This window comes from Lolium rigidum, unplaced genomic scaffold, assembly GCF_022539505.1.
Source record: "Lolium rigidum isolate FL_2022 unplaced genomic scaffold, APGP_CSIRO_Lrig_0.1 contig_31056_1, whole genome shotgun sequence".
In the NCBI taxonomy this organism is placed as follows: domain Eukaryota; kingdom Viridiplantae; phylum Streptophyta; class Magnoliopsida; order Poales; family Poaceae; genus Lolium; species Lolium rigidum.
The window spans coordinates 1-9436 of NW_025900157.1; the positions used below are offsets into that span (position 1 = coordinate 1).

General features: G+C 40.6%; 1 long non-coding RNA gene across 1 annotated transcript; it reads right to left on the reverse strand.

Moving 5' to 3' along the window:
- Positions 1-4782: 4782 nt before the first annotated feature.
- On the reverse strand, positions 4783-7782 carry LOC124680934. Its single transcript, XR_006995632.1, has 4 exons — positions 7418-7782; positions 6295-6348; positions 5962-6206; positions 4783-5097 (listed from the first exon to the last, which is right to left on the reverse strand). It is a non-coding gene; the product is annotated as an uncharacterized LOC124680934 (long non-coding RNA).
- Positions 7783-9436: the final 1654 nt, after the last annotated feature.

Below are 9436 nucleotides of genomic sequence, written 5' to 3' on the forward strand. Positions count from 1 at the left end.
CCGTTTTCCACTAGTGAGATCTTGAAGCAAAAATGGACGCCCAGGATAAGCCCGGGACGCCCACGTGTATGTAGAGAGTGATTTCCGCAACTACTTTTCACATATTGTTCAACTACAAGTCCTTTATATGTGTGCTTGTTATGATGTCTTATATCCCTTGGTTATGATGCTAATATAACCAAACCCTAACCTTGTTTGAGAACTATTCTAAAAGTGCAACACACCCTAAAGAAATCTTTACAACTCATCTATCCTAAATCATCGAGATTAGGTTACGCTCGGGACGATTGCATCTCATCTTATGCATTATAGCATCTTTGCTAGTTCTTTAAACATTGTCCTTACCGGACGATGATGGTATTTCAGAATTTGGAGTTCTCACGTATCGAAGCTTTTGCCTGCATAATCTTGCAGTCAAGAAAGGCAAGTTCATCGCTTGCTGTCATTTGATTATTTTTATCAACCTATATGCAAAGTACTATACTTATCACTCTTGCATTGAAAAGCAAAGTATTACTTTACAATTATGAATATGACTATGTGGTGGGCAATGGAACCATGGTATGTATTGATTGGTGGAGGTTCCATTGCATGGGCACTACTCATCTAGGACTAACTACCAATGCCGTCCAGTGATTCTAGCGCCGTACATATCGCGTTGACCATAAGATCTATAATGGCTCTGGGGAAGTCAGCTGTATCTTTTCCCTCTTGCATATCAAAGGACCTGGTAGAGCCTGGCTGGGTGTTGGAGATAACACTGCAGTAGGTTGGGAAATCCTTTAAAATCCCCATCCGTGTGGATGAGAGGCTCTATCGTCTATGAGGGATTGTCCATAGTACACCGGGGGTAAAACCGTATGATCGGGAGATGTCTACCGGGGGTGTACGGATGGACAAAAGGGTGGGTATGCAGGGTCGCGGAGAAGGCGGTGATTGGCTTGGATCTTACACCTGGCCCCACACCAAGGAAGTGTGGACGAGAAACGCATCTCGATTGGTATCAAGGATAAGTTCTCTTATGGGAAAATTAACGCACCTCTGCAGAGGGCATCAAACTGTGGCAGTCACTCCCTATTCCGGGAAGGGAACTACGAACGCGGCAGGAAAGGAACTCCGTGAAGTTCTGTTCAACCTGTGAAGACTGACGAGCATAGTTTTCAGAATAAAATAAACCTTTTGAAGAAATGTTTATAAAAACTTGCATTCGCCTATGACTTTCTTCTCTATGGCTGTAGCTAGTGCATGATACACCTATTTCCTAATATGAACTTGCTGAGTACGCTCGTACTCATCCCACTCTTAAATCCCCTGCTTAGCTATGGAGTCACCGGAGGAGGAACTACCATGGAACTCGAAGACAAAGAAGTCAACTGCAACAAGATGAAGAATACAATCAAAGAAGTCAATGGAGTCAACTTCTGCATCAGCTAGAGTGGAAACTTAGACTAGTACTAGAAGGGAACCTTTCCCTAATCCTAGCACCTAAATAGCTAGATTTCTATAGCAAGCCAAGTAGCTCTTAAGCTTGAGTTAGCAATAAGATAGACTACGAGTCGTTCTTCTGGAGCTTTATTTGAAGTTTTACCTCACTGTAAAGTAGGAGGCTATGTTGATCTTTTGTAAACAGTTTGTGTATCCTTCTATAGACATACCTTGGACTCGCATATGTTTCTGTTGTACCACTCTGAGGGATGTAATATGAGTGGAACGGTGTTTCACTTGTGTTACGTCAACGACTTGTGTACTACACCATGCAGTGGTACGCTGGGTCACCACATGCCGCCTTTTATTTACTCGCATTTTATTTATTTGCAATATCAAATACCCCTGAAAACCTGTTTGCTGGTGTTTACAGAGAATCCTCCATTGAAACTGCTCATCAACACCTTCCGCTCCTCGTTGGGTTAGAAACTCTTATTTATCGAAAGTACTACGATACACCCCTTATACTTGTGGGTCATCAAGACTATTTTCTGGTGCCGTTGCCGGGGAGTGAAGCGCTATTGAAGAGCGGAATCAGTAAAGGTAATTTTACTATAAGTGCTGTTTTTCTGCTAGCTGATTTATTTCAGCGATGGAGTCTTCTTCTTTGGACTCCTTATTTAGGTTTGTTCCTACCGCTGCTATGGTAGTGGACAAATCGCCGCAAGTTCAAGTTGATCCTTTTAAAATACCTATGAAAATTGTGTAACGTATTATGAATAACTGCTATTCAGGAGATGGAACTGTCCATCCGGGCGATCATTTGCTTTTTATACATGAATTATGCGAGTTGATCAAGTGTGCAGGTATTACTATATGGACAAAGTGAAGAGGAAATTATTCTCATTATCGCTTTGTGGAAGAGCTGCGGAGTGGTATAAGCTGTTGCGGAATGGCCGATCTATTGGATGGGAGGAAATTGTCCCTCTCTTTTACTCCAAGTTTTATCCTCCAAGTGAGATACATAAAGATCGGAATCAAATATATAATTTCTGGCCTCAAGATGGAGAAAATATTGCCCAAGCGTGGGGGAGATTGAAGTCACTAATGCTCAAATGCCCCATTCATGAGCTCCCAAGTAAAATTATTACTAATAACTTCTATGCGAGACTTTCTCTACATGATAAAGATTTATTGGATGCTTCTTGTTATGGATCATTTACCAAGATGAAGGAAGAAGCTAAATGGAATCTTCTCGACCGCATTCAAGAAAATACTGAAGGATGGGACAATGATAAAGGAAGAAAGTCAGGTATTAATTATGATTATGAATGCATTAAAACTCTTATGAAAACTGATTACTTCCATGATGCTACTGCTATTTATGGAGTTGATTCCCAAAATGTTGCAAATCTATATAAGGTGTTTGCTTCTTATTATGATATTCCAAAAGGGGAATGGAGTAATTATCATGCGCCTTATAAAGACATTGTTAGCAGTGTTCCTTCTAATGTTGTCGAGGTCACCAGTACCACTGATGGCATTCTACCTGAACCTTATATTGAAAAGATGCCTTTCCCTCCTAAGGTAAAGGAGCATTCTATTTTGTCTACTGTTGTTAGTAAAAATAAAAAGAAAGTTTCAGAACCCGATGAGCAAATTAATGTTGAACCTGTAGTAGCAATAGTAAAAGAACTTGTTACTAAAAATGTAGAAGATGAACATATTGTTTTTTGTGAAGATACTTCTAATATTGTTTCGCATCTTAATAAGCCTCGAAAGGCTAGTGTTCCTATGCTTTTTGTCAAAACTAGCTTGGTGGCCCGCGCATTTGCGCGCCTAGAATTAGTATATACTCCCTCTCTCCCAAATTAGGATGCATATTAGTTTTGGTTAAAGTAAAACTTCGTAAACTTTGATCAAATATATACATTATTATATCAACATCTACAATATTATCTCAATGATATTAGAATAGTCATGAAATATATTTTCATATTATATTTATTTTGTATTTAAAAAATAATATATTTTCATAGAGTTGATTTTTTTTTTGTAAAATTTGACTTTTACCAAACCTAATATACATCCTAAATTAGGATGGAGGTAGTACCATCATAATCGATGTTGTTTTCACTAAGCAATTATTCAATTGTTGTCTAATTTATTTAATATTTGCTACTTTTCTCTATCTCTACTACTTATAAAGGCACGAAGTGTTGTAGGAAAATTATATCTGCACCATACAATCCAATCACATCATACGGACACGATCTCTCCATTCTCCCCACCTCCTTCCTTCCGTCAGATGCGACGTCATCGCTCCAGGCGATTAGATCCTTGATCTCCACCATAATCCAATCAAAACTGACTACGCTAATCTGGCTTTCCTTCCAGGGCGTGGCTAGGGAGTGCGCGGTGACCCTATAGTCTTACGTGGTGCTCCCGATGGGCCATGTCCGAATCAGAAACTTTCCTAAAGTAGAAAGTGGGCCCGAAAGTGACAGCGATAGGTAACAGAAAAAAGAAAGCGAAAAGAAAGATGCATCCCGCTTCTGTTTCCTTCCACGCCGTGTAGAACAGGTCGACGAGCTACAGCTGTTTTTTTTCTTTTTTTTTTTTTTTTTTTTTTTTTTTTGAACGGGTAGAGGCCCGGAGGCCATGGAAGCTTTATTCATCAGGCGGTGGGTACAAAGTTACATCTGAACCCCTAAACGATAGGGGAAAGAGAGATAAGGCTACAACATTTAGAGAAAAACCCTGGGAAAAAAGTTTAAAACGCAATCAGGTCCCTGGTGTTCTCCACCGCGTCTGCGAGACCTCAAGGCTCGGGTGCCTGCGCCGCCGCCGGGGAACATGCCACTTGGGGCGACGCCGGCCATGAATCCCTTGCCGAGGTCGTGGAAGATCCTCCGCATCGGCACGCTGTTTTTTTTCTTATGTTTCAAAAAAAAAAGAAAAACCAGATCCAGAATGAGAAACCCTATACCTGCTCTCTCTCCTTTCTCCGCTCCCCCCTTTTTCCTGGAGCAGCCATTGGAACCAAAACTCCATGGCTTCCCCAAGTGATGGAACCAACAATTACAGGCAAACACCGTGCACCAAGAAACGGGAGGGAAAAGAAGGGCAACGAAGATCCATCACCAGGGGAAGTGCCAAACCAATCCAGGAAAAGGTTAAAAGTTATAGGCAAGTCGTTGCTTTCTTCCAAGTCCAGATCTGTTATTTGCATGTAAAAATCCTAGGAAAATAAGTTCAGCCTACAGAACAATCTCACTGTTCTACTATGAAAACTGGAAAACCAACCAATTTCAACAGCAGAAAAAGCATGTACTGTTGCAAGAAATTAGGATGTACTAATATTTGTAACCAGGATAATAGTTGCATCAGTTTAGTCACTGATAAAACTGCATGTACATAGAACTAAACTTGGAGAAGCGTGTCCATGTCCACCGGAAACCATACCGGTGTTAGAATAGCGAAAAAACATCAAACTTGTAGAACCTGTGCTCTGCCAAAATCATCATGTCTATCTGTTTGCACATAAGAACCTATACAAAGCATAGCAGGATGTACAAACTTCCCCAGGCTTCTCCCATGGCTGTAGGAATCTCTCCCAGAACTTTTTAAAACATCATTTTTCTTCAAGGCTTCTCCCAGAACTGTTTGAAACTGCAAGAAGAGGAAGCAAAAGTAGAAGTTATTAGTAGTTATTTTTCTAGTTGATTGTAACAAGAAAAGAAATAACCATGGCATGTAATATCTAAAAAATACCAACACTGGAAACATAAGAAATAATTTGAACTAACATTCTTCTTACAATTTACATGTAAAAAAATGCTGAAAAATGTAAATGTTTCTATTTTGTCTAGCTGTACAGATGAATTTCTGGTTTCCTGATCATGGTATTGACCTTAATAATCCAGTACAAGAAGAATACCATTATCAACACCATTCTGAGGCCCCGACAGACCGGGTGGAGGTCAGAGATTCATACAGACACAAAGAAGGCCCTATTTTCAAGCAGGGAAGTCGTTTCGATTTAATCCATTCTTGGGGTCCGAAAAAGACACTGGATATGTGATATGTGAATTTGCACTTCAAAGCGTTCTCCGAGGGGATTCATTCTACGCAAAGCCTAACTCAAGTATAAAAGCCATACCCAGATATGTTGTTTGATAGTTGGGAAGAAGCAAAGATGTGCTACAATAGATATGATAAACATGCCTACTATTGACAAGCAGAAGGACAAATGCCTGTTTGTATGTAACAAAAGTGGAAAAAATGTAGACATAAACAAGCAGGATGTTCCACCTGTGAGGCAGCGGAACCGTTTCATAACTCAGAAGACTGAATGCAAAGCATGCCTCCGAGTTAAGAGAAGGGGTCAGAAATGGTTCGTCACAATGTTCATTGAGGACCACAACCATCCATGTATTAAAAAGTTCTCATTGAGAAGGTTCTTACGTTCACATAAAGCATAATTACAAAATGTAATCGGCTTTCAAAAAATAAAAGAAACATCCAATAGCATACCTGGTTTATTTTTTTAGAGGGTACACTTCCTGCAAGGCCATCACCAACATCAGCTGCGCCTTCACCATGCTCACCTACAGTTGGAACTTCCTTTGTTTCTGGTAACTGAGATGCAATATGATGATCTTGGTGCACTTCTGTTTCATCAGCACTGACTTTAAGCTGGAGCTGCAACTTCTCCTTCATCTTAATGTATTTCGAGTTATCGACTGTCCTGCCTTGGACAAGTTTTGCGGTGAAGATTCCTGCAGCATAACCATAAAATAACACATATAAGCTGAAGGATAAAAACAGCGAGTCATGAACCCAAAAAATGGAGTCCATCTGCCATACCATTATGACCAAGCGCTGGTGTTAGAAAAGTCTGCTTGTAGAAAAGGACAAATTCTGTAAGCACACACAACATATAAACGATTTTAGTTGAAATTGTTACATACAAAACATCCTGATAATAGTATGGAAGATGGAAACATATACACCCCGTGCATGAATAACAACAAAAATTAAAATAGCCATACTAAAAAAAGGATGTACATACCCACAATTATTTACATCACATTAAAAAGTGAATCAAAAAATTTAAAAGGAGACATACTATGATGATGTATATATTGCCATTTTTGTACATCCCGTATATTTAGACAGAAGTTAAAATAATACTAGGTGTGCTATGATGATGTATATGTTGCCATCTTTTTACATCCCGTATATTGAATCAAAAATTGTTGAAAAAAAGCAAAATACTAACATGATGTATATAAACCAAAAGTTAAAATAAGGGCAATACTAGGTATGCTATGATGATGTATATATTGCCATTTTTGTACATTCTGTATATTGAGTCAAAAATTGTTGGAAAAAGCAAAATACTAACAAGATGTATATAAACCAAAGTTAAAATAATACTAGCCATACTTTGATGATGTATATATTGCCATTTCTTTTTACATCCCGTATATTTAGACAGAAGTTAAAATAATAGTAGCCATACTATCTTATTGTATATATTGCCATTTTATTACATCCTAAATATACATGGTTAAAAGACTGAAAATCCTAGTATATACTCCAATACAATGCTCTATACTCATACGTGCATACTATCAGTACTAAGCATGGCAAAAAATACATCGTGTGAAGAGATTATTACATGCCATGTACATGAACAAAAATCTTCTACAGATCACATACGGCAAAAACTACAGATAAACTTAACTATTACTGCACAGAAAACCACCTAAACGAACAAAAAATCTTCTACAAATGACCTATACGAACACATCCGTGTACTACAACACGAGAACAGCCAGTACTACACACCAAACTAGATCCGCCATGTCTACCTAGTCGAGAACAACCATACTGAACGAGCGAATCCGACACCGGTCAGTCGAGCAAAACGCGATGAATCGAAGCAACTAGCGGGATTATGAACAAGCGATGTAGAATAACTCACCAGAACTACGAATAGCTGATGCTCTGCCTCCCCGAATTCTCTGCCGACAGCTCAAGCGGCCTCAGAATCGTCGATTCGCGCAGGCGCGACGCCAAATCTCGTCGCAGACTCGCCCACGAAGGTCGGCCGGGCACAGTATCGACGATTCGGGGAGGCGCAGCCCCGAAACAACTTCTACCAACGGGAACCACCGCACCGGAATCATCAATCCGCGGGAGCCGCGGCATTGAAACTTCTCCACAGCTTCTCGCAACAACCTGGGGGACTCAGCCGTGGTTTCTGGTTGGCCAGATCGACGCCGACAAACTGAATCGAGGGGTGGAGGACGGGAGGGAGGAGGGAGGGAGGAGGACGGAAGCGAGGACGAGAGGAGGGGAATGGAGCGAGAGACGGAGAGAGTCGACGCTGGATTAGGAACGGGGACGTGAGTGTCGTTGGTTTGTCCGGTAGGGCCGCTTGTTTGAGGCCGCTAGATAAGAATCCGACGCGCGAGACGACAGAGCACTGCGTAAGACAAGGGAGTGCCCCAGCAGGAATTAGATTTTGCGTTCCTTCCAATCTGTGCGTTTGTGCTCTACACACTCCGCGATTCACGCCATTGCCCACGATCGGGCCGCCGCCCTCTGCACCCCACGTCCACAGCGTCGTGCCCTGCCTCTCCACACCCGCACTCCAGCTGGCCACGATTTGTGTGCCGGCCCCTACAACCGCAGACCGCCGTGCACAAGAAACACGGACGGCCGCTGCCGCAAGCAACAGCGCCACCGTTTCCCCCAAACAGGAGATGCAAAATCCGTCGCGGCCGCTCTGCAGAAGCACATCTTGATGGAACAGGTCGAATCAATGGATCTTATAGCATAGTGAGTATAGTTCGATTTGCAAGTAGCAACTTTGATTACTGAATCTTATTTTATTGCAACGGTTTGCCATGCTGCAATCAGTATCCGATGATCCGATCCACCCACACACAACTGATGTTTAGTTAGGAATATGTTTGTGCACTTCTGCTCTGTATACTGTGTTTGGGGCACCACAAAAAAAGATGGGTTTTTATTCAGTATTGTAAATTAACCACGGCACAACTCCATGGGTAGCAATTAGTACTTTTTTTTATGGAACGCGGATGTTCATCTTGATGTTCCAATTGTCTTCTCCATTAGCCATTTCTACGGCACCACCTGAAGGCCATTTTTGATAGGCTAACCTGAATACCATGATTTCGCCAAAGCTACCATACTTGCAGGAGTTCCAAGGGCATTAGTATGTATGGAAGTTGAAGAATTGAACAGGGCTATAGGCACATGATATTTAGAGTTCCCATGTCGCACGAATTGTTCTCTCTATATTGTGTGGTATATATCTAAGCTTTCAAATCAGTTCAACAAATAGAACGTTCAGCCCTTTTCTTCTTGGATGAGCTTTCAAAAGTTGCAGGAGTAGCTAATTAATACATGAAGAAAGTAACACATGAAAATGCAGCACACGTGTCATATAAAATGCAACCAAACAAACGTTTATCTCAATAAATAAATTTTCTTCATAGTATTTTCTCATCAATAGTACTGCAGTCTGATACAATGATTTTAAGGTGGAATTCCACCACAGTGTATATTTTATCCGCAACTATTTGCTGATGCAGGTACAATATCGTGTTAAATGCCTTTTACTTTCTGTATTAGTTCAGCACCAAATTGTTCTTACTAAGTTGTGATATGCTCAGGTTTAATTTATACTCCCTCTATTTCAAAATAAGTGTAACAACTTTTTCTAAATATGGATTTATCTACACACTAAAACACGTTAGATACATCTCTATCTAAACAAAGTTGTGACATTTAGTTTAGACAGGATTTGCATGCCTGATTTAATATAATAGATATTACATTACACAGGTCATGGGAAGAAAAATTTATTGTTATGTCATCTTCCACTTCCAACTGGGCATATTCTCCATAGGAGGATATAAGCAACACCCAGTCCTTGGATGGATGAGACAGTTGTGTTCTTCTTTGTATTTTT